Source organism: Stenella coeruleoalba (genome assembly GCF_951394435.1).
Source record: "Stenella coeruleoalba genome assembly, chromosome: 4".
Classification (NCBI taxonomy): Eukaryota; Metazoa; Chordata; class Mammalia; order Artiodactyla; family Delphinidae; genus Stenella; species Stenella coeruleoalba.
Window position 1 is genome coordinate 101,252,188 of NC_137149.1, and position 27,333 is coordinate 101,279,520.

At 37.8% G+C, this 27,333-nt stretch overlaps 1 protein-coding gene across 4 annotated transcripts in view; it reads right to left on the reverse strand.

Moving 5' to 3' along the window:
- ADAMTS3 (ADAM metallopeptidase with thrombospondin type 1 motif 3) overlaps window positions 1-27,333 on the reverse strand; it is a 611,755-nt gene that overhangs the window by 531,327 nt on the left and 53,095 nt on the right. For all 4 annotated transcript variants that reach the window (XM_079921102.1, XM_079921112.1, XM_079921101.1 and 1 more), the window contains exon 2: window positions 4,006-4,065. The gene's annotated coding sequence lies outside the window, so the exon portion shown is untranslated. The remainder of the gene's footprint in view (window positions 1-4,005; window positions 4,066-27,333) is intronic.

Below are 27,333 nucleotides of genomic sequence, written 5' to 3' on the forward strand. Positions count from 1 at the left end.
AATGTTGTCCCAGAGGTCTCTTAGGCTGTCTTCATTTCTTTTCATGCTTTTTTCTTCATTCTGTTCCACAGCAGTGAATTACACCATTCTGTCTTCCAGATCATTTATCCGTTCTTCTGCCTCACTTATTCTGCTATTGATTCCTTCTAGTGTATTTTTCACTTCAGTTATTGTATTGTCCATCTCTGTTTGTTTGTTCTGTCATTCTTCTAGGTCTTCAGTAATCATTTCTTGCACCTTCTCGATCTTTGCCTCCATTCTTTTTCCGAGGTCCTGGATCACCTTCACTATCATTATTCTGAATTCTTTTTCTGGAAGGTTGCCTATCTCCACTTCATTTAGTTGTTTTTCTAGGGTTTTGTCTTGTTCCTTAATTTGGTACATGGCCCTTTTCATCTTGTCTATCTGTAAATGTGGTTTTAGTTCCACAGGCTGTAGGATTGTAGTTCTTCTTGTTTCTGCTGTCTTCCCTCTTGTGGATTACGCTATCTAAGAGGCTTGTGCAAGTTTCCTGATGGGAGGGACTACTGATGGGTAGAGCTGGTTGCTGCTCTGCTGGGCAGAGCTCAGTAAAATTTTAATCTGCTTGTCTGCTGATGGGTGGGGCATCCAACAGATGAGTTGTATCCAACAGATGAGTTCCCTCCCTGTTGGTTTTTTCACCTGAGGCGACCCAGCACTAGCACCTACAGGCTCTTCGGTGGGGCTAATGACAGACTTCAGGAGGGCTCACGCCAAGGAGTACTTCCCAGAGCTTCTGCTGCCAGTCTCCTTGTCCTCACGGTGAGACACAGCCACCACCACCCCCCGCCTCTGCAGGAGACCCTCCAACACTAGCAGGTAGGTCTAGTTCAGTCTCCTATGGGGTCACTGCTCCTTCGCCTGGGTCCTGATGCTCACACTACTTTGTGTGTCCCCTCTAAGAGTGGAGTCTCTGTTTCCCCCAGTCCTTTTGAAATCCTGCAATCAAATCCTGCTAGCCTTCAAAGTCTGAATCTCTGGGAATTCCTCTTCCCATTGGTGGACCCCTAGGTTGGGAAGCCTGATGTCGGGCTCAGAACTGTCACTCCAGTTGGTGGACTTCTGTGGTATAACTGTTCTCCAGTTTGTGAGTCACCCACCCAGTGGTTATGGGCTTTGATTTTATTGTAATTGCCCCCCTCCTACCATCTCATTTTGGCTTCTCCTTTGTCTTTAGATGTGGGGTATCTTTTTTGGGGAGTTCCAGTGTCTTCCTGTCGATGACTGTTCAGCAGTTAGTTGTGATTCTGGTGCTCGTGCAAGAGGGAATGAGAGCACGTCCTTCTGCTCTGCCATCCTGAACCAATCTCCTCTCTAATCCACTTTTAATTAAGGGATTTAACTGACAAATAAACCATTATATTTCTCATAGACTGCTGATATATTACCAGCATCAGAACTACTGGAAGTATATTTTAGGGTGACAGTTTAGAGACGATTTAAGTCCTATAATTATCATCATCTAAACCAAAATATCTTTGAGTTCAAAATGCCTGCCTATGCAGTAGAACATAAACTAAAATCATCAAAGCTGGAGGTGACTCTAGAACTAGCCTGGCCCTGGGCTAGAGTTTGACATGAGACAAACTGTATTTTCCCAAAGTCATTTTACTTTGCCATTATGCATATATTGATTCTCAATTTTTTTCTGGCCTTGTCACAGACTCACCCATTCATAGAAGTTTATATTCTTTTAATTGTATCATAAGCCACCCACCATGGTAAGTCACTCTGTAAACAAACCTATACAACATCAACTATCACCTCAGTTTAATAGTTTGGGTATTGATAGCTGGTATAAACAAATGGCTTATTAGTAAGTTCTTATTGGTTGAAGTCGCTCATTGGTTGAGGTCCAATTAAGACAAACAGCAATCCATAATACACATTCTCAAGAATGAAGTAATTCCTAATATTGAGGGCTTACTCTGTACCAGGCACTCTGTACATGCTTTTTATATATTGTCTGATTTAATACTCAAAATAACTATATGATATTGGTGCCATTATTATCCTCATTTTACACATGAGGAAACTAAGTCACAGAGAGGTTAAATGACTTTAATTATCACATAGCTAGTAAATGTCAGATGATCTTTGAACCTAAGCATCCAATCATAGCATCTTTTATTATGTACTGTTCATTATTCTCTTTTTATGGGAGTTGCAATAGCCACTCTTATCATATTGTTTTGCGTGATTTCTAATTTATATAACATATGAAAGTTTTCGTTTGTTCTAACTACTTAACAATGTCCAATTTAAATAATTTGAAGATGAAATACCTCTCCAAATACCATCTTCCTCTGAAAAGTTTCATGCATATTTGCCTTGTACTTTATGCAAAATCCACACTTGTATGAACGAAGCAGAAGCCTGCTAATGTGCAAAGACTGAATGTTTTGAATCTCTGAGTTCAGCCAGCGGGGCGTGCTTACTGTGGCCCAGTACCAGATGTTGGGTCCAGCCAAGTGTTAGTCATGTGAGTCTCAATACAGCTGCTTAGTGTGCCAGAGTACAGCCACCTGATTTCATATCTTTGAAACTAAGTACAGTAGCTGTAAGTATACTTAAATCAGTCCTCTTCATAAAATCAGAAAAATTAAAATAGATTTTATAAGGTAATTAAACTCAGTCAACTTTACCAATTAAACTCAATCAAGAAAACTGATTTTCTTTTGCACTAAAGACCACCTAGAAGGGGGGGATAGGGAGGGTGGGAGGGAGATGCAAGAGGGAAGAGATATGGGAACACATTTATATGTATAACTGATTCACTTTGTTATAAAGCAGAAACTAACACACCATTGTAAAGCAATTATACTCCAATAAAGATGTAAAAAAAAAAGTTAAATTAAAAAAAAATCACAAGTTATTTGTAGCATAATGTTTGAGAGCCCACAGTACCTGAATTCAGGCTCCAGCAACTCAACCGTGCCTTGGGGCAAGTTATTTATAACCTCTAGGCTGAAACTGAAAACTGGGAGTTATAAATTGGGGATTAGGGTTGTTATGGGTATTGAATTAATAAATGTAGAGTTCTTCTAACAGTATCATCTGATCCTGCTTCCTAAGAAGTACATATTCACACTGTAGGTCTTTCAAAGTACTTTAGTGCCTTGATTCCTATTTCTCATTCTCTATGTCAGTTTTTCTTAGGGAGGTAGAAATGATGGCTGCCCTAATAAAGAGAAGAGAAAAAAATGTCTAGAAGATATGATTTATTAAATGAAAGCTACCATGGATTATTGAGAGCAATTTTTACCTATGGCTTATGGAAACAAAGGGGGATTATGGAGTACCACTACAATCATGCAGGGTAAACAAAAGTGTGTTTAGAGATACAGAGGATGGAAGGACTAGAAAACACCTTATACAGAAATGTTTGTTTTTGATATTACCAATGCAGTGCACCAGCACATTTTCCAGGGTAAAAGCAACTCATAAATACTCTGACATACTATGTTCCTATCTCAACTAACACATTAAGAGCAAAGAAGATGTTCACACATGGTTAGTCGATCTACTTCATTCACCACCCAAAATATTAACTATAATATATTTTATGACAACAAGCATTAAAAAGTAAGCTCTCCATTCTTTTCCCCTCAGTGGCATCCAAAGACCTACACACTTATGTGGAGGATTTCCTTTTGAATAGGAAAATGAAGGGAAATCTCAGGAATGAAAAAAAAAATTAAACACAAATTTAAACAACAATAACAAATTCAATCTAAAGAAAGCCAAAACAAGACTTAGTTCTAGCTTCCTCTATTCCCTGGGTTGCACAGCCTATCCAAAATAGGGCGGGGGCTAGTGGCCACACAGACCTCCAATGTGGTCAGTTGAGGACAAGAGCACTCATTTACCTGAGTTCCCCTATTCTAAAGAATTCAGCAATTATTCATGGCAATGAGGCCAAACATGCTGTTTGCTTGACCATGGAGTCATCTAACATCCTTTGCCCCTTCACCCTTGGCTCACCCAGTCCTTGTTCTTGGCCACAGAGGTTTTCGTCTGGCTGCTCACAATCAGTGTATAATCCTGGAAGAAAAGGAGAAAAATCAAATAAAGATATTTATAATATATAATCTTGGTCAAACCAAGATTATTCTAGTCATGCTGTCTCAGTTCAATAATGTATGTACAACCAAAGGAATATTTGGGTTTGAAGTAATTTTAAATTAGAGCTTGATAAACAAACTTAATGCAAAAAGCAAGTATCCAAATGTATAAATATCAAACTGTCTTTAGCCCACTTGATTTTGCAATGTTTCTCTGGATAAGAACCATCCTCCTCTCTTTTGCTCCAGGAATCTCACTCCACTGGGAAGAAAACCAGCCATTCAATGTTTACCAGTTTCTACATTAAACTTCGTTGTTTATCTATCCCCAAAGAAACAGTGCTCTTACAGGCTAAATAATTACAATTTCTGAGCACATATTTTTCTCTCTAGGTTTCCCTTCTACCTGGGAAACTCCCCATGGGTGATCGAAGACGAAGCCAAAACGTTCCACTTTCCCCTTCTCATCCCAAGGCAACTGACTCCTCCAGCTTTGTACATATTTCTGTTGAAAGCAGCTCTTTTGCCCCTTTCCTGTTTGCACACTTCTGTCCCCCTCTAACTTGAAAAAACCTAATTATAAGAATGAGATCAGGGCTTCCCTGGTGGCACAGTGGTTGAGAGTCCGCCTGCTGATGCAGGGGACACGGTTTCGTGCCCCGGTCTGGGAAGATCCCACATTCCGCGGAGCGGTTGGGCCCGTGAGCCATGGCTGCTGAGCCTGTGCATCCGGAGCCTGTGCTCCGCAATGGAAGAGGCCACAACAGTGAGAGGCCCGCGTACCGCAAAAAAAAAAATGAGATCACTAGGCAATTTAAACTAACTCCTGACTTATGCTCTCCTGAACACACGTCATGCCTTGCCTAACCTGTTGACTCTTTTCCTAGATAAAAGAAGAATAAAGAATTAAGTAGTTAAAGAATGACTAGCTCTCTACCCTCAACACCCCCCCTTAGCAATCCTGCAGGCAGATCACTCGTGCAAGATAATATCAGCCAGTCTGCTGGCAATGGAAAGTGATGCAGAATACAACCTCCTGCCTCAATGATTCACTGAGATTATTTCTCCCTTTTTCCCTTTAAAAACTATCATGGCTGAGCAGAATCTTTGGAGCTGGTCTCGGGACAAAAGTCCACCTTCTCCCCAGATTGCTGACTTTTCTGATTAAAGCATCCTTCCTTCCTACTGACATTTGCCTCTCAATTATTGGCTTTAAGCAGTGAGCAGCCAAAACTGAGCTCGGTAACACTGTTAACTCACACTTCATATAGTCCTATCATGCTGGTTTCTATGTCTGTTTTCCTCACTAGATATTTGGTGTCTCAAAGTCAGGAAACCTATATGACTCATCTTTGTAACCCTGGTGCTCAGACACAAAAGGTACTCAATAAGTACTGTTGAATAAATGAATGAAGAAATCAGTAAATGGTTTGGCATGTATGTCAATATTCTAATGGATTTCTTGGGAAAAGAATGGGAAATGAAACCAAGCAGGACTTTGTGGGGACCCCCTCCTACCCACCTCCATACAAATTCTTTCCATCTCCCCTGTTTCTGGTTTCTTGTCTGTAGGAAAGTCTTCATCCAGCCTCCTAGACCTTCCCTGATTTCCAAAGGGCAGATTCAAACGACTGCTTGTTTAAACAGTGAAGTGAAGGAATACAGAAACAAAGGGGGAGCAGTGAATTAATAGAGCAGGGAAGGAGCAAGGTACTGGTTCCTCTGGAAGGAATACACATAACAATATCTTTGAGTTCTTCTACAGTAACTAAGGCCCCCACCCAGGAGGAGAATGGTAACAGTAGGCTGAGCACAAGATTCCTGGAACACTGCCCTGTTACCTCATCATCAAACAATCAGAAGAAAGTCAAACACCCTGCAGCGTTCACCCCAAATTTTGCATATAAAAATTTCTCCCCAAAAACCATCAGCGAGTTTGAGTTTTTGAGCATGAGCCACCTGTTCTTCTTTCTTGGCCCAGCAGTAAACCTTTCTCTGCACCAAACACTGATGTTTCAGTTTATTTGGCCTCACTGTGCATTGGGCACAAGACCTTGCATTCTGTAACCGAAAGAGGAGTTGTACAACCAGTATAGTATCTAGCAACTGAGTGAAATGCACACTTTGGATTTAGGCAGGCACTGGAAAGTCAAACCCAGTCCTAATGATTGTAGATATTTTTCTGCCTGAAAAAGAGACACTCATATGGGTTATCTGTTCTTATGGCTCATCTAGAAAGCATCCATAAATCTAGAAGGGGAAATCCTGAGTACTACCAGTTGAGTGGTGTTGTAGATTGGGTAGATGACTTATATGTTCTGGGAGTTAGAAATATTAACCCAAATCTGAGAACATTATCAAACAGACTAATAGAGTGACCCACAGGACTTTCTTTTTATATGTTAAGCTTTCAATCAGAAAATAGGCATACAACAAGAAGATAACGTGAACTAATAGAACGTTCTTTATTCTCCTTAGAGCTTGAATCATTCTCCGAACACAGAAGGAGCTACTTAAATATTGATTCATGCACTAAGTAATTTCCTGCCTTCCAGGCCTGAACTGCCTGTAAAGTGTTCATTGTCCCTTGCTTTTTGCCCAAGTCAAAGCACGTCTTTACCTTCATGCATGTCAAGAGAAGCATCTCACACTGGGAAGGGCATTTCCAACATGGAGGAAAAAGCTCAAGTCCAATACACACATGGATGAGATCAGGTTTGGAGGTTAAAAAAACAAACAAACAAACAAACAAAATGTCTTATAGTCAAACAGGTTAAAATTTAATGCAGTTTCTCAGTCTTGGAGAAACGGGCCATTTGGAATTCCTTCCCCAACTCAGCTGACACTCATTTGGGAATAGTGTACTAAAAAATATCTTAGATATTTTATCACTCTCTTCCTCAGAGTCACAACTCTTTCCAGATTTCAGAATATTTTTCCCAAACCAAGCTTCAGACTCATGTAAAATACAAGGCCCCATCAATGCCAATATTCTGAGGCCTGATGAGATTCTATTTCCATTAGAAATACTAGAACAAGGGTCACTAGGAAAATATGGCAGTATTTTACAAGAAAACATTATCATGATGACACCTCTAAGTATATGTGCAACTTTAAAGAATGCATGCTTCCTAAGTTTAAGAAATATTTTCACAAGGTATCTGTTTTCTAAGCCTAGAAAATTTTCTAAGCCTAAAAATTCCTATAGAATGAGTATTTGTAATTATTTTTTCTAAAGTCTGGAATGGGAACTACATAAGCATGAAAGAACTAAAGAGCCCACAACTAGGGGACCTGTCAGCTGCTGGTGGGGGACTCTGATGCCCAAGGAGATGGGAGGGACCAACAAGTGAACCGGCAGCTTGTGGGATCTTGGTTCATGAGCCCGGGGTTGGGTGGAAGCTCCTGTGGTGGGAGCTCTGAGTCCAAACAACTGTACTAACAGAGAACCCCAGGGAATATTCATCAGAGTGAGGTCTCACAGAGTTCCTCATCTCAGCACCAAGACCCAGCTCTACACAATAGCCTACAAACTCCAGTGTTCGAAGCCTCAGGCCAAATAACCAATAAGACAGGAACACAATCCCACTCATTTAAAAAAAAAAAAAAAGAGATGGCAAAATAATATGTCACAGATGAAGGAGCAAGGTAAAAAGCTACAAGACCAAATAAATGAAGAGGAAATAAGCAGTCTACCTGAAAAAGAATTCAGAATAATGTTAGTAAAGATGATCTAGAATCTCAGAAATAGATTGGAGGCACAGATTGAGAAAATATAAGAAATGTTTAAAAAAGACCTAGAAGAACTAAAGAACAAACAAACAGAGATAAACAACACAATCACTGAAATGAAAAATACACTAGGAAGAATCAATAACAGAATAACTGAGGCAAAAGAACGAATAAGTGACCTGGAAGACAAAATGGTGGAAATAACTGCCAAGGAGCAGAACAAAGAAAAAAGAATGAAAAGAACTGAAGACAATCTCAGAGACCTCTGGGACAACACTAAACACATCAACATTTGAATAACAGAGGTCCCAGAAGAAGAAGAGAAAAAGAAAGGGTCTGAGAAAATATTTAAAGAGATTATAGTTGAAAACTAGCCTAACATGAGAAAGGAAATAGTCACCCAAGTCCAGGAAGCACAGAGAGTCCCATACAAGATAATCCCTAGGAAAAACACACCAAGACACATATTAATCAAACTAACAAAAATTAAATTAAAAGAAAAGATATTAAAAGCAGCAAGGTAAAAACAAAAAATAACATACAAAGGAATCCCCATAAGGTTATCAGCTGATTTTTCAGCGGACACTCTGCAGGCTAGGAGGGAGTGGCAGGATATACTTAAAGTGATGAAACAGAAGAACGTACAACCAAGATTACTCTACCCAGCAAGGATCTCATTCAGATTTCATGGAGAAGTCAAAAGCTTTTCAGACAAACAAAGGTAAGAGAATTCAGTACCACAAAACCAGATATACAATAAATGCTAAAGGAACTTCTCTAGGCAGGAAACACAAGAGAAGGAAAAGACCTACAAAAACAAACGCAAAACAATTAAGAAAATGGTAATAAGAACATACATATAGATAATAACCTTGAATGCTCCAACCAGAAGACACAGACTGGCTGAATGGATACAAACACGAGACCCATATATATGCTGTCTACAAGAGACCCACTTCAGATCTAGGGACATATACAGACTGCAACTGAAGGGATGGAAAAAGATATTCCATGCAAAGGGAAATCAAAAGAAAGCTGGAGTAGCAATACTTGTATCAGATAAAATAGACCTTAAAATAAACTCTGTTACAAGAGATAAGGAGGGACACTACATAATGATCAAAGGATCAATCCAAGAAGAAAATATAACAATTATAAATGCTTATGCACCCAATATAGGAGCATCTCAATTCATAAGGCAAATGCTATTAACCATGAAAGGAGAAATTGACAGTAACACAATAGTAGGGAATTTTAACACCCCACTTAAACCAATGGACAGATCATCCAAGCAGAAAATAAATAAGGGAACAAAAGCTTTAAATGACAAATAGACCAGATAGATGTAATTGATATTTATAGAACATTCCACCCAAAAGTGGCAGAATACACTTTCTTCTCAAGTGCACATGGAACATTCTACAGGAGAGATCACATCTTGGGTCACAAATCAAGCCTCGGAAAATTTAAGAAAATTGAAATTGCATCAAGCATCTTTTCTTGACCACAACGCTATGAGATTGGAAATCAATTACAGGAAAAAAACTGTAAAAAAAAAAATACATGGAGGCTAAACAGTGCACAAATAAATAACCAAGAGATCACTGAAGAAACCAAAGAGGAAATAAAAAAATACACAGAAACAAATGACAATGAAAACACGATGACCCAATACTTATGGGATGCAGCAAAAGCAGTTCTAAGAGGGAAATTTATAGCAATACAACCTCACCTCAAGAAACAAGAAAAACCTGAAATAAACAATATAACACTACACTTGAAACAACTAGAGAAAAAAGAACAAAGAAAACCCAAAGTCGGTAGAAGGAAAGAAATCATAAGGAACAGAGCAGAAATAAATGAAATAGAAACGAAGAAAACAATAGCAAAAATCAATAAAACTAAAAGCTGGTTCTTTGAGAAGATAAACAAAACTGATAACCCTTAGCCAGACTCATCAAGAAAAAAAGGGAGAGGACGCAAATCAATAAAATTAGAAATGAAAAAGGAGAAATCACAACTGACACTGTAGAAATACAAAGGATTATAAGAGACTACTACAAACAACTATATGTCAATAAAATGGACAACCACGAAAAAATGGACAAATTCTTGGAAAGGTACAATTTTCCAAGACTGAACCAGGAATAATTAGAAAATATAAACAGACCTACCACAAGTAATGAAATTGAAACTCTAATGAAAAATCTTCCAACAAACAAAAGTCCGGGACCAGATGGCTTCACAGGTGAATTCTATCAAACATTTATAGAAGAGCTGACACCCATCCTTCTCAAACTCTTCCAAAATACTGCAGAGGGAGAAACACTCCCAAATTCATTCTACGAAGCCACCATCACCGTGATACCAAAACCAGAAACGATATCACAAAAAAAGAAAATTACAGGCCAATATCACTGATGAACATAGATGCAAAAATCCTCAACAAAATACAAGCAAACAGAATCCAATGGCACATTAAAAGGATCATGCACCTAATCAAGTGGGATTTATCCCAGGGATGCAAGGATTCTTCAATATATGCAAATCAATCAATGTGATACACCATATTAACAAACTAAGGATAAAAACCATATGATCTTCTCAAAAATGCAGAAAAAGCTTTTGACAAAATTCAGCACCCACTTATGATAAAAACTCTGTAGATAATGGGCATAGAGGGAAACTACCTCAACATAACAAAGGCCATATATGACAAACTCACAGCAAGCATCATACTCAAAGGTGAAAAACTGAAAGCATTTCCACTAAGAGCCGGAATAAGACAAGGATGCCCACTCTCACCACTCTTATTAAACATAGTTCTGGCAGTCCTAGCCACAGCAATCAGGGAAGAAAAAGGAATACAAATTGGAAAAGAAGAAGTGAAACTCACTGTTCGCCAGTGACATGATACTATACATAGAAAATCTTGAAGATTCCACCAGAAAACTAGTAGAACTAATCAATGAATTTGGTAAGGTTGCAAGATACAAAATTAATGCACAGAAATCTCTTGCATTCCTATACACCAACAACAAAAAATCAGAAAGAGAAATTAAGGAACCACACCTATTCACCACTGCAACAAAAAGAATAAGATAGCTAGGAATAAACCTTCCTAAGGAGACAAAAGACCTGTTTGCAGAACACTATAAGAAACTGATGAAAGAAATTAAAGACAATACAAACAGATGGAGGGATATACCATGTTCTTGGATTGGAAGAATCAACATTGTGAAAATGACAATACTACCTAAAGCAATCTACAGATTCAGTGCAATCTCTATCAAACTACCAATGGCATTTTTCACAGAACTAGAACAAAAAATTTCACAATTTGTATGGAAACACAAAAGATCCTGAATAGCCAAAGCAATCTTGAAAAAGAAAAACAGAGCTGGAGGAATCAGGCTCCCTGATGTCAAACTATATCACAAAGCTACAGTAATCAAGACAGTATGGTACTGGCACAAAAACGGAAATATAGATCAATGGTACAGTATAGAATGCCCAGAGACAAACCCACGCACATATGGGCACCTAATTTATGACAAAGGAGGCAAGAATATACAATGGAGAAAAGACAGCCTCTTCAATAAGTGGTGCTGTGAAAACTGGACAGCTACATGTAAAAGAATGAAATTAGAACACTACCTAATTCCATACACAAAAATAAACTCCAAATAGATTAAATAAAGACTTAAATGTAAGACCAGACACTATAAAACTCCTACAGGAAAACACAGGAAAAACACTCTTTGACATAAACCACAGCAAGATCTTTTTTGATCCACCTCCTAGAGTAATGGAAACAAAAATAAACAAATTGGACTTAATTAAGCTTAAAAGCTTTTCCACAGCAAAGACAACCATAAACAAGACAAAAAGACAACCCTCAGAATGGGAGAAAATATTTGCCAGTGAAACAACAGACAAGGGATTAATCTCCAAAATATACTAACAGCTTATGGAGCTCAAAACAAACAATCCAGTTAAAAAATGGGCGGAAGACCTAAATAGACATTTCACCAAGGAAGACATACTGATGGCCAAGAGGCACATGAAAAGATGCTCAAAATCACTAATTATTAGAAAAATGCAAATCAAAACTACAATGAGGTATCACCTCACCCCATTCAGAATGGCCATTATACAAAAAATCTAGAAACAATAAATGCTGGAAAGTGGGTGGTGAAAAGGGAACCCTCCTACACTGTTGGTGGGAATGTAAATGATACAACCACTATGGAAAACAGTACGGAGGCTCCAAAAAAACAAAAAATAGAACTACTGTATGACCCAGCAATCCCACTACTGGGCATATATCCTGAGAAAACCGTAATTCAAAAAGAGACATGTACCACAATGTTCAGTGCAGCACCATTTACAATAGCCAGGACATGGAAGCAACCTAAATGTCCATCGACAGATGAATGGATAAAGAAGATGTGGCACATATATACAAGGGAATATTACTCAGCCATAAAAAGAAACAAAATTAGTTATTTGTAGTGAGGTGGATGGACCTAGAGTCTGTCATACAGAGTCAGTCAGAAAGAGAAAAAGAAATACCATATGCTAACGCATATATAATATGGAATCTTAAAAAAAAGGTACTGATGAACGTAGTTGCAGGGCAGGAATAAAGAGGTAGACATAGAAAATGGACTTGATTACATGGGGTGGGAGGGTGAAGCTGGGGCGAAGTGAGAGTAGCATTGACGTATATACACTACTGAATGTGAAATAGTTGGCTTTTGGGAAGCGGCAGCATAGCACAGGGAGATCAGCTCGGTGCTTTGCAATGACCTAGAGGGGTGGGATAGAGAGGATGGGAGGGAGGCTCAAGAGGGAGGGGATATGGGGACATGTGTATGCATATGGCTGATTCACTTTGTTGTGCAACAGAAACTAACACAGTATTGTGAAGCAATTATACTCCAATAAAGATCTATTTTAAAAAAACAATGTAAATAGTCATGAAGGCTTAGGTGTAAACATGAGGAGTTAGGGTGGGGGCAGTCACCATCTTTAATAGCATATGAGGAACTGATGACATTCTTTGTGGAACAAGGAGGGGAATTAATCAGATATTGGGAGGATATCTGCATATCAGGCTGGACAGCCTACAAAGTAAAAAAATGTATTTCTCAAACACTCAGAGAGGTCTCTAAGGAAAGAAGAGCGATTTATTAGATTGGTAAAACAACAAAAAAAATGTGTCTGCACAAGTGTGATCCAGGGTCCAATCTTCGTTCACCTTCAGACTAGTTGGCCTACTGCATGGATACATATCTTTACTTCTACTACAGGAAGCTACAGAGACAGGCTTTGCCCTGAGCAGGGAGGCCTAAGGGTTTCCTGCTTCACTGTCTGCAACTGGGTAAAAAAGTCCATCCATTTCTCTCAAAAGACTGAGTCATCCAATTGTGGTCTCAGGCTGCATTCTTCAATTCAGCGTTACTGTAATAAAACTGGTATGTTGATCTCCATCTGCATCCTGTGTCTACTTCTCCTTTGGTTCAGAAGCCACATTGGAAAGAGACATGATGATCACTCCCCAAGCCCCAATAACCACCAATGTTTAAGGAAGGAGACATGGAAAAAACAGTCTTACTGGTGAGTGGTATACCATGAGAATGCAGTGTCGTGGAAACCAGAAGAGTCGAGTTTCAAGAAGGAGGGGGTGGTTAACCATCAAGTTAACAGAGACTTCCATTTCAGCCAGGATGAGGATGTCCAAGTGAGGTGTAGGGAGTCCGATCAGACTTCATCCTTACTAAAATTGCCAGCTAATCAGCATTCAGCCACCAGATTCCAGCGAAGAAAGAGAATGCAAAGGCAGGTTAAAAAGGTTCTGGTCACCAATTCAAGTGTGTGGAGGTGGGGGTTTTCCCACCAGACCAGCAAGCAAGCAATGCTGACACCAGCTGGGTGTCCTACAGTTTAATTCAATTTTGATGCTATCTGCCTAGAGATAGCATCAGACCTCACAGGTTAAGGGTTTAGTCCCTCCCCTCTTCAGACACCAATCGAAAGCCCAGGTTATCACTGCATCTGACTGACAAGCTATAGATTGTAGATTCCAGTGACCCTCTTCCTTGAATTTCACACAACAGGCACACATCCAGGTTGTCACCTGTACCTCTGACAAACTGGCTATAAATCAAATGTTCCTATGGTCCCCTCCTTGGATTCAATTAGTTTGCTAGAATGGCTCACAGAACTCAGAGAAACATTTTACTTACTAGATCACCAGTTTATTACAAAAGGATATAACTCAGGAATAGTCAGGTTGAAGAGATGCATAGGGCAACATACAAAGAAGAGGCACTGAGCTTCCACACCCCCTCCAAGTGCACTACTCTGCCCATAACTCCTTGTGTTTATCAACTGGGAAGTTCACTGAACTCGTCCTTTTTGGTTTTCATGGAGGCTTCAATACATAGATACGGTTTGATTAAATAACCGTCCATTGGTGATTGATTCAACCTCCAGCCCCTCTCCCCTCCTTCTCAGAGGTTGTGGGGTGGGACTGAAAGTTCCAACCCTCTAATCATCTGGTTGGCTCCACTATCAACCAGCTTCCATCCTTAGGTGTTTTCCCCCAAAGTCACCTCATTAACCTAACAAAAGATACATACATTGCTCTCTTCATTTAAAAAATTCCAAGGGTTTTCGTCATTTCCAATGCCAGAAATGACGAAAACCCTAATATAAATTTCTTATAAATCACAGTATCATGCAGATGCTCTAAAGTAAGATGGTATAAGGATTAAAAGCAAATAAACTTATATAACAAAACAGAAACAGACTCACAGGTATAGAGAACAAACTAGTGGTTACCAGTGGGGAGAGGGAAGTGGGGAGCGGCAAGACAGGGGTATGAGATTAATACAAACTACACCGTTTGAAGTAAATAAGCAACAAGGACATATTGTACAGTGTAGAGAAATACAGCCATTGTTTTGTAACAAACTTAAATGGAATATAATCTACAAAAATATTGAATCACTAGTCATACACCTGAAACTAATATAATACTGTAAATCAACTATACTTCAATTTTAAAAAAAAAGAAAAAATAGGTCCCAATTATAATCATAGTTGGGGGTGAGGGGTGTCAGTCTGGTCCCTGGCCACTTTTCACTTAGTCAGTCCAATTAACTGTTCTTGTAATTGCTAAGTAACACATAAATAATGGAGGACTTGGGCTTAACTTTCTCTGCTGTTGCCAGTGCCACACTGCACACTGACTAGTGTACCAAGACGGGACTAAAGTAGATAAGAACAGAACATTCGAAACAGAAGAGTATGAATGAATCATATGGCCTGTTTAACTTTTGCTGTGTATCTCTTTAACATCTCTTTATGCTGAGAAACAGGCCCATTTCTCTGATTATAAAAGCTCATTCCTCATTATGGAAATTGCTAGGGTGAATGGACCATCCCATAACTCCATAAATGGCTAACATGAAGAACGTGTGTGTGTGTGTGTGTGTGTGTGTGTGTGTGTGTGTGTGTGTGTGTGTGTGTAGGATATGTGTTGACTGTATCAAAATTATACTAGTGGGATATTCCATGCCGTATTCCTCTTCCTTTCCATATTCCTTCAGCATCTCTTTTACACACATTCAGAGACTGCATTCCTGGCATTATTGGTCAAAGGTGGAGGAAAATGATGGGTGGTGCCAATCTGCAACTTGTAATTCCCACATGGAAAAATAGATAAAATTAAATTTAAAAATTTAATTTAATAGCCTTGTTCACTACTAAAGAACTAAAGCAAGAAAATAAAAAACTATCCTCTTTCTACCATTCAGGGAAGTGGTTGCACACAGACGAATTTCCTACTAAGAAACAATGCTTTCAGAAATAAAGTTGTATAGGAATTAGGGGAATAGCCCCATGGAAAGAAAAAGCATCAGAGCATCAGGTAATATGAAGAGAAGCCAATAGGAGTAAAGAGATAACAGATGAGATTACATTTTGGGCAATGAGCAAGGGAAGCAGGGACCTAAGGCATGGTTGAATTAGCTACTGCCAAGCTTCCAATGGGAGCCAACTCTAAGGTCAAGTCTGGCAAAGTCACTGTGGAGTCAGCCCCATGGCCCTTGAGTAAGGGCAGAAGTTAAGTGCCAGTGAATTGGGAGATTGGGATTGACACATATACATTAATATGTATAAAATAGGTAACTAATAAGAAACTGCTGTATAAAAAAATAAAATTAAATTAAAAAATTTTTTAATTAAAAAAAAGAAGTGTCAGATGGATATGCAGGCTTTGTGTAAGCCCAGAACTAATAGATTTAAATTCAATTACACTGTAATCCAAGGATGAAATTTTTTAAGAGAAAATGATATAAATCTTTGTCATGAAGATGAAATGAACCTAGAAGCTCTTAGAAAGAAGTCTCAGTTCAGAAGTAGAGAAAATGTTTTAAACTACTGAAGACATCTCAACAAAAATTGCATTTCATTAACTGCCCCTATTCCAAATTTCCAATAAAATACTTAAGAAAATACAGGGAAGAATACTTACTACATCAATGAAATGTAAGGAAAGAAGACACTAATCCAGAAGTTGGGAAAAATTTCTAACTAGAAGGCTGGTGTATCAAGGTTGAGAAACACAATAAACGGCCTATGCATGCTTTACAAGGTCAAAAAGTGGAGCCTGGCTCTCCTAGAGTAAGGCTGAAGGAAGCTATAACCAGTTCACATCCTCTACCCAAACCCCATCATCACCCTCCCACTACCACCTAATCACAACTCAGCTGCTGGGTCTGTTCCAAACAGGAAAATGAAAAGCCATTACTTTACTGTATCAAAATTATACTAGTGGGACATTCCATGCCATATTCCTCTTCCTTTCCATGTTCCTTCAGCATCTCTTTTACACACATTCAGAGATTGCATTCCTGGCATTATTGGCCAAAGGTGAAGGAAAATGATGGGTGGTGCCAATCTGCAACTTGTAATCCCCACATGGAAAGCACAGTAGCCTGGGGAATAGACTGGGAGAGTATTTAGAGCAATGCATGCTGCAGGCTAAGGTGTTTAACATACTTCATCTTCTCACAGATTAAGAGAATTATACAGTGGGAATTAGAGAGGTTACCTATCTCAGTCCTGCAGATCTGCAAAGGTTGAAAATTTGATGGGCAAAAGAAATTGGCCTAGAAGTTATGCACATTAACCTAGGCAGCAGGCCATCTTGAAATAGCTATAAGAATTCCCTGGCGGTCCAGTGGTTAGGACTCCACGCTTCCTCTGCTGGGGGCACAGGTTCGATCCATGGTCAGGGAACTAAGATCCCGCATGCCGCATGGCACGGGCAAAATAAATAAATCCTTATAAAAGCACACAAATAATATATATTAAAAAAAATAGCTACAAACCCTGTGTTTTGACAAACACTGAGTCTGTGTAAATCTTTCCTCATTCATAGAAAATTAAGAAGTGTACACAGAGAAAAACAAATACTGCATGTGATCACTTATATGTGGAATCTAAAGAAATAAAACAAATGAATGTATGTAACGAAACAGAAACAGACTTACAGATATAGAGAACAAACTAGTGGTTACCAGTGGAAAGAAGGAAGCAGGGAGTGGCAAGATATGACTATGGGATTAAGAGGTACAAATTACTATATATAAAAAAGATAAGCAACAAGAATATATTGTAGGGCTTCCCTGGTGGCGCAGTGGTTAAGAGTCGACCTGCCAATGCAGGGGACACGGGTTCGTGCCCTGGTCTGGGAAGATCCCACATGCTGCAGAGCGGCTAGGCCCGTGAGCCATGGCTGCTGAGCCTGCGCGTCCGGAGCCTGTGCTCTGCAAGGGGAGAGGTCACAACAGTGAGAGGCCCGTGTACCGCAAAAAAAAAAAAAAAAAAAAAAAAAAGAATATATTGTACAGCACAGGGAAATATAGCCATTGTTTTATAATAACTTTAAATTGCAGAGCATCTATTTAAAAAGAAGAATGAGTGTACAGAAAACAATCTAGCGTGGATTGAAAATAAAGTAAGGGTTCAGACCAAAAAAATTACTTTTAAAAATTTGTTATAAAACCCAGAAAAAATAGTTTTTAGAAACTGCTTCATATCTAATTAAGGAAAAGAAAAGCATACCTTCTAAAACAATAGGAAGTGTTTACACAGAAAAATGAAGATGAGATCACTGGCTCAGATACAAAAATGGAAATAGAGATGAAAAAGAAGATAGATGACATAAAGAATTTCCACAAGGAAAAAAAGTACACTCAATAATTAAAATCTTCATGAGAGGGACCAAAGACTACAAACTATATATGTTAAAAGTCAAATACAATGTGGATATAAAGCTTATACGAGGACAGAGAAGACAAGAGTGAAGGGAGAAAATTACTTGAGAGAGAAGATGAAAAAAGGTACCAAAGTACCAACCTGTGAGGTATTACTGAATCTTAAAGAAGACCCCAGAAATTAATGAAATAGAATGATTAAAGTTATTATAGGTAAACAACAACAATAAAACTCCTTAGAAGAAAAAGAGAGGCCAGATTAGAATTTTATCCACTTACCAGCAAAAACTGGTGACGGAAAGTGACCTATTACTAGACAAATTTTAGCAAAATAATTTTTATAAAAGTTTACAAAAATAAAATAAAGTCTCCCCCTCTCTCTTTACACACACACACACACACACACACACACACACACACACACACACACGACAGCCAGACAGAAAAGGCAACAAAATTAATTTCACCCTAGACTTTGTAACACTGTCTCCTTTAATAACTTCAGAAGATAATAAAGCTGTTATCTACAGAGCTGTAAAAAAGATCTATTCAGTGAGATATCAATTGTGTGGAGTGAATAGAAAAAAATTCCTTTTACCTTTATAAACAGACCAGATATGTATACTTTTTAAATAAATTACTCAAAGATGTACTTCTAGCCAATCAAAGGATGAATTAAAATGAAGGATTTGAAAATGAGTAATTCATGTTACAAAGGGCTGGTGCTGAACAATAATGTCTTAGCCATGAAGTTAGTTTGAAATAGTTGGGTTACTACAGTTAAAATGGTTATACAATAAATGAAAATGTAAAATAATATATTTTTAAAGATAATATGCATAAAATAAAATATTAGTTTATTAATAATAATCTAGATTTATTTTTACAGATTATCTTAACAATGACCAGGAAACAGAGGGAAAAAGAAAGTAGGAAGAGAGGTAGATGGAGTGAATAAATACCTTGTCTTATAGGGATGTCTTCACTTGTAGATTTAGAAAAATGTAAATTTAATTATATTTTTACAAAACTTAGTGGTGACCATAGAGAGAATTACAAGTAGACATCTTTCAAATCACTCAAAAATAAAGAAGCAAACTATTGTTCCTACATAAAAAGCCAGGAAACTTGGCAATCAGAAAGGTAATACAGAAGAGAAAAAGCATTAAATACAAAGAAAAAAAATTTTAAGTGTAAATGTTGATAATAAATATAAATCTATTAACATAAAGAACTTAAACTCCTAGGTAAATGACATAGACTCGAGAGAAAAGAAGGAACAAAATTCAAATATATGTGTTTAAAAGAAACATGCACAAACTAAATGATACTCACTGGCTGAAATATAGGTATCATTACCATGTGAAAAAGAAGTCAGGTAGAAAGCAAAAGAATGATGTACAAAATAAATTGATAAAACAAAACTAATTTTAATTAGGTATTTGAACCTATCACTCTTACTGTTTTATAGGTTGCATAGAAAAAAATAAGACCACAAAGGATTGTAATAATATAAGTGATAATGTCAGATTAAAAAATGATCAGGTTCGGGCTTCCCTGGTGGTGCAGTGGTTGAGAGTTCGCCTGCCGATGCAGGGGACACGGGTTCGTGCCCAGGTCCGGGAAGATCCCACATGCCGCGGAGCGGCTGGGCCCGTGAGCCACGGCCGCTGAGCCTGCACGTCCGGAGCCTGTGCTCCGCAGCGGGAGAGGCCACAGCAGTGAGAGGCCCGCGTACCGCAGAAAAAATAAATAAATAAAAATGATCAGGTTCAATCTTATATACTATAAACAGAATTATACCTTCTTTGCAAACCTCCAGAGAATATACATAGCTGTAGGTACTTGACCAGAAAAGTTATCTGACTAAATTCAAAAGAGTAAAAAAAAGCTATGGCCTTCTTGGTATGACCACTATGTATATGTAGTGATATTTATATATCACTATATATAAACACATGTATTTTTTAAACCCTGAGTGTATAGCAAAATTTTAAGAAACAAGCTCCTAAACAACTGAAATAAAACTACAAACAATACCATTTACAATCGCTCCAAAGAAAACAAAATACTTAGACATATATGTAACCAAACAAAAGCAGAGTATGAATGCTGGAAATCACAAAATGCTGGAAATTACAAAATTCTGAAGAAAGATATCAGTGACCTTTATCATGGATTGGATATCTTAGTACATAACACATTAATACAAAATAAAGATGTCACTTCTCCCCTAACTGATCTATGGGTTCAATGCAATCCCTACCAAAAGTTTATCTTAATGTTTATATGAAAAGCCAAAGGAACTAGAATAGCCCAAACATTCTGAAAATGAATAAAGTGGGAGGGATCACACTATTTGATTTTAAGACTTACTATATAGCTACATTAATTAAAACAATTAGTTGAGACAATTAAAAGGAGAGAAAAGTTTTAGAGGTGAAGTCATAGAGCATTAGCCAGAAAGCCTGAAGCAGAGGCTTTGAGAGGCTTTCAAGGTTGGCTTTGGCCTCTAGTGCTCTTTACTTTACATCTATCATGAAAAGTTCAGGGCCTGGGGAGCCACTAGTCTCCAAATGAAGGATACAGGTCAGAGCCGAATTCACCCCATAGCCTGCAACAGAACTGCCTCAGCAGACCTGCAGCCCTGTGAAGGAGAAAAACTAATACACATCGTTGGGCTACAGAGATTTTGTCGTTTGTTATGCAGTAACACCGAAGTGGAAACTTGACTAAAACAAGTAACCAGGGGCAAGACCATATATGACTCCTTGCCAAGAATGTTGGACTTTATCCTAAAATGCGTCTGAAGCCATTGGAGGGTTTTGAGCAAAGGAATGACATGATATGGTTTATGCTATAACAGTATAATTCTACTGCTGGGTGAAGGGACTAAGGTGTAAAGATAGAAGAAGGAACACCATTTTAAGAGTTTAATAATTTAAATCAAGCAAGATATGCTGGTGACATAGTTCAAGGTGGTAGTGGGAAAGACAGTCAGAAATGGTCAAATTCTGGATACAGCTTGAAACATGGAGGCAGCAGGATTTGCTAACGAGCTAGATGTAGGTTGTGAGAGAAGACCCAACTGCCATCAGCTAAGATGGGCAAGACCACAGGAGGAGCAAGCATGTGGCAAAATCAACATGGACACTTTATTTCTTCTTGTTTAATGGCCAAACACTGAAAATGTAGTCGCTAAATGAAGGAACCCCTATAGAGAAAATGACAAAATATTGTTTAAAAAAATAGAGTTATACCAAGCTGAATGAAACTCATGAAGGATCATTATCAACCTTGGTATTGCCTAATTTAAGAAATTTAGAAGAAGCAGGAGATATTGAGGCCTCTCTCAATGTAGAAGTAATTTATTTATGAAGATTTATTTAATTTATTAAAATAACCCTAGGATGAATGCATGTCATCATCGTTACAATAAAACAAAAACATTTCCATGGAACATTACTTATTTATAGGGTTCTATTCCAGATTGAGTCAAATCAACTGTGGGAACTATGACAAAAATACAACAAGGCTGTGAAGGTACATTGGCATTTCTTATTAGACAGATAGAGAAAGAGACAGCTGTATGCATTCATGCTTATCAAATAGGCTCAAACACTATCTCACTCTAGGATGGAGACATGTCTGGGTTCTCCCTAGGAATTCTAGGACTGCCTTTTTCTAAATAAATGAAAACATTTGAAAGAGAATCACAGAATGTCAGAAAAGCAATATTACAAAACATGTATTGCAAGCAGTGGGAATGTGTTGGTAATTATGATTTTTGGACGATCACAGCTATATCTCAAAACAGTGCATGGCTCCAGTACCTCTGCATCAGCTAATTAACAAGAAAGACTATTCCAAAAGAAAAATTCTATGGCATTAAATTTTTAATCTGCCATCTATAGAGATCTCCACAAAAAAGGAAAAATATTTTTCCCCACCTGTTACTTTAAAATTTGTTTTGTTAGAAAAAATCTTCTAAAGTAAATTATACTACCTAAAGCTTGCCTTGAAGAAATCTAAAGGTCACTGATCATGCCGACAGGTAAGAGCAACACGATATGATTCGAGAGACTGTGTTGACACATATGCCACACAAATTGTTGAGCCTATCTGTGGACAAAAGAATTAAAATCAGAAGTGTGTTGCGGGCTTCCCTGGTGGCACAGTGGTTGAGAGTCCGCCTGCCGATGCAGGGGACACGGGTTCGTGCCCCAGTCCGGGAAGATCCCACATGCCGCGGAGGGGCTAGGCCCGTGAGCCATGGCCACTGAGCCTGCGCGTCCGGAGCCTGTGCTCTGCAACAGGAGAGGCCACAACAGTGAGAGGCCCGCGTACCGCAAAAAAAAAAAAAAAAAAAAAAAAAAGTGTGTTGCTATAAAACTTTATTATCTAGTACAAAATCACTGACATTTCTTCTCATGTTTTGAATCCAGTCATGGTGGAAAAAAATCACTTTCCTTCAGCACTCAACTGGATAAAACTACTCACAAATGTAAGGGCAAATGAGCTCTTATAAGAATTCCTATTTTGTGAGCCCCTTTTAGAAACTCTTAGGGGCTGTGAACATCATTTCTTTGCCAAGAAACACTTCAACTGAAAGAAAATTCTGGTATTTTGTGCAAAATAGAGCACCTTTGATGCTTGGAAATATATCTAGTTTTGTTGCTCTGGTGAAGAGAGAAGCAACCCATGACATTGGAATGCATTGCTGTACAGACTGGTGTGTGTTGTTATCAAAGACTCGGCCAATAACAATGAAAGAAGTCTTTTCTGCTGCTGTGAAAGTTGTCAGAGCCAGATCCTTGAGTCACCACTTTAAGAAATTTGGTCAAAAAGTGGAATAAGATTATAATCTTTTTTCTACTGTATGGACACTCACTGGCATTCCAGGGGACAAGTCAATGCACATGATTAAACTTCAGAGAAAAAGAGAAAAAGAAAACCCACTCAGAACAATTTGAAAGGAAGATATTCATTCACTGCTTGGCTTACTTGGCAAGTATTTTTGGCCATGTGCAAAAGGTAAATCTTCTGATCCAAGGCCCTGCTGCTAAAAAACCATAAGCAATTTCTTACCAAGATGCCAAAGGAAGTGCTTCACAGGATAAGGTTGAGACTGACAAATCACTGTCGATTTCTCAGCTGGCAGAGTTGGAAATCCTACAGACATTTTCTGAGGGCTTCCTCAGCTTCTTGGACCTTAATAATAAAATAGGCATTTGAAATCCATTCCTTGCTGACAGGGGGCATTGGTAGTGAAAATTTTATCAAAGATGATCCCATTGCCTTGAGAACTAAGGAAATGAAGTGACCCAAATTCAACGTGAAGTACCTTATTCAGTTTGCATACTCCAACGCTAGCTCACTCTAATCAAGCAAATCAATTCTGAGGAGCTTTGATTCATTTTGCTTTTATATGTATCTGTGAGTCAGGATTTTCAGTAATGTTGGCTTTAACACAAATATTCATAATCAATTCAAGGCCAAAGATGACTTATATGTTGTATGTCAAAGTCCATTCCACTAAACCAAAACAGCATCAGCCTAATTTTGGAAATGTACTACTAAGAATGAAAATTTATTTTGGTTTTATTTGCAAAATTTGAACTTCTTTCCATTTTTTCCCCTCAGAAGTCGTCAATTTTTACATGATGTCCCCCCATCCCCAGAAGAATGCATATGAACATATACTCCCACAAAGCTATTGAATTGCTTTGTAACTTGACTTTATACATATACGAAAATAATCTCTAGGAAAAAAGTTATATCTTTTTAGATTCTGTGTGTCTGGAATGCAAAATAAAATAGAGAATCAAAGTGATGTAAGCTTCATGAAGATTAAATTGATGAAATGCCTTAATCCACTATTTCTGATACATATATAAAAATTACCACTATATAGACTGGTAATTTGAGAACAGTCAACTTGCATCAAAGTTGATGAATCACCATATTTCCCTAGAATACCATGTTTTCAAAGATACACAGAGAACAAAGAAGTCCTGAATGTTAGGACATGTTGCAGTTTCAGAATCTATTAGCAAATATCCCAGAGCTTAAAAATCCTCAGGATAGCCTGGACATGGAAAGTATCATGTGAAGAACACATACATATTACTATCTTTAACTTAACAAACCTAATTCTGATGATTAATTTTATGTGTCAACCTGACTGGGTCACAGAGTACTCAAATATTTGGTTAAACAATATTTTGGGTTTGAAGGTATTTCTAAATAAGATCAGCATTTGAAATGGTAGACTAAGTAAAGCAGATTGCTATCCCCAATGTGGGTAGGCATCATCCAATCCATTGAGGGCCTGAATAAAACAAAAAAGCAGAGGAAGAAAGAATTCACTCTGAGCCTCACTGCATAAGCTGGGACTTACGATGGGTAAGTCGCCTGACCTTGAACTGGAACTTACATCATCAGCACCTCCTGGTTCTCAAGCCTTCAGACTTGGTCTGGAACTACACTACTGACTTTTCTGGGTTTCTAGCTTGCTGATGGCAGAGCATGGAACTTCTTAGCCTCCATAATCCTGTGAGCCAATTCCCCATAATAAATCTTTTAATAAATGTACCCCATTGGTCTATTTCTCTGGAGAATCCTTACTAATACATTAACTATCCTAAACCAAAGTGAATAGGCATTCACTGAAGTATCAAAAATGGTTTAAAGCTGAGTCTCATCAGTGCCCTGATTGTGTAATAATATTTTTTAAACCTTCTTCATAAGTTTAAAGAAGGTGTTTTAGGGCTTCCCTGGTGGAGCAGTGGTTGAGAGTCCGCCTGCCAATGCAGTGGACACGGGTTCGTGCCCCAGTCCGGGAGGATCCCACATGCCGTGGAGCGGCTAGGCCCATGAGCCATGGCCACTGAGCCTGCGCGTCCAGAGCCTGTGCTCCGCAACGGGAGAGGCCACAACAGTAAGAGGCCCGCGTACGCCAAAAAAAAAAAGGTGTTTTAAAAACTCTTCTGGGGGCACATTGACTTTTGAACTCACTGCAGCATACGGAGCTAATCTGTATGCTCCTAGGGTATATATGACTACACCTGACATAATGTATATCTGGATACTATGAAGAAAATTCTATCTTCCAGCTTACATACACAGCTTTTTCAACAACAAAAATTGCAAATTTACCTGCATATGAAAATTCTATATTATGGTCGGATGGCCATACATTGCTGACAGGTCTAGGATGGTTATTTAAGACTATTAATCCACTAATTCCAAAATAACAGTAGTAATAATGTTACCACTAGAAGTGGAGCAGAGCAATGGAAAACATCACAGCAAAGAAAGAAATTCACACTCTTTAACAGAGGTTTGTATTACTGTTTTCATCAAAAGTGGCATGCCACAAACCAAACAACTCACCAAAATTAGATTTTGGTTTATTCCCCTGTATTTACGGTTATTATTTATTAACCCTATAATCCATCTCTCAAAAGCAATGAGATATTAGTATAAAATTAGGTTCAAGTTTATTGGTAATAGAGTTTTCAAATGAACACAGTAAGAGTACTTACAAAACAGTAGTTTGAAGATAGTAATGACTTAGTGTCTAATAAAATAAATGCTGAATTTCTATAAAGATGATGGATTATCAAGCTTTATGATTGATATTATATACAGTTTTGAAGATTATTGTGTTCTAGGTTTTGAAGATAATTAAAATCTTTATTGTTTGTGTTTGTTACACAGTATGGTCTTCATTGAACATAAATTTCCATTAGAATTCTTATGTTTTTTCTCTTTTGGCTGCATACTAATACTCAATGAAATATTCTGATATATCTTGGAAAATCTGTCTTTAGTGTATGCATAAGAATGGCATTGTAATTCCTTCAATATTAGTTTTTGCTTTATATTTTGTACCAGTTATTTCATCAAATGATTTATTTTCACATAGTTTTGTTACCTGTGTAGGAATTCATGTAAATTAATTTTACTTTACTATTTTAATTTCTACCAATGTTTACTGAGATATTTTCTCCCCTGCATGTTCTGTGTAAATTTTTCCACATTTATTTTATCCTGTGGATTGCTTTTTAGTCCCCAATATTCGTTGAGATACAGTGCTAGTATGTGTTCTATATGTGGTATGGAATTCAATTTACCAGTAAATTTATTATATTTTATTGGCTGTTATGTGTCACTATGAATATATTTCTTTTCAGCTATATGATTTTATACTTTTGTATAATTTATTGAAAATTACTGTATACTCAGAATTTACAACTTCCTACTGAGTTCTGGTATACTGCACAATGTGGCTTATGACCAAAAGAACATCAAAAGAACACAGAGCCAGTATGAAGAGGCTCCCATCAACTAAAGATGAAACAATCTGAGCACAAAAAAATTTTTGAATGCTAATGACTAAACATATCAACTATATAAAACTCATGTAAAGGAGAGAAAGCTACTCCCTCTCTCCTTCTCCCCTCAAAAAACAGAACAGTCCCCAGATTTGTATGGAACCACAAAAGACCCCAATTAGCCAAAGCAGTTCTTGAGGAAAAGGACACAGCTGGAGGCACCACACTTCCTAAGTTCAAACTATATTACAAAGCTATAGTAATCAGAACAGTAGGACATTGGCATTAAAAACAGACACATAGATGAATGGAACAGAATAGAGAGCTCAGAAATAAGCCCACACATACATGGTCTAAACATATATGGTCAATTAATTTACAATGAAAGAGCCAAAAATATACAATGGAGAAAGGACAATCTCTTCAATAAATGGTGCTGGGAAAAGTGGACAGCCAGATGCAAAAGAATGAAACTGGACCACTATCTTAGACCATACATAAAAATCAACTCAAAATGGATTAAAGACTTGAACATAAGAAGAGCTGAAACCATAAAACTACTACCTAGAAGAAAATATATGAGGTAAGCTCCTTGATATTGGTCTTGATGATGATTTTTTGGATTTGACAACAAAAGCAAAGGCAATAAAAGCAAAAATAAACAAGTGGGACTATATCAAACTAAAAAGCTTCTGCATAGCAAAGGAAACCATCAACCAAATAAAAAGGCAACCTATAGAATGGGAGAAAATATTTGCAAATCATATATCTGATAAAGGGTTATTATCCAAAATATATAAAGAACTCATATAACTCAACAGGAAAAAAAAACACAATCTGATTTTAAAATGTGCAGAGGATCTGAACAGTCATTTTTTCAAAGAG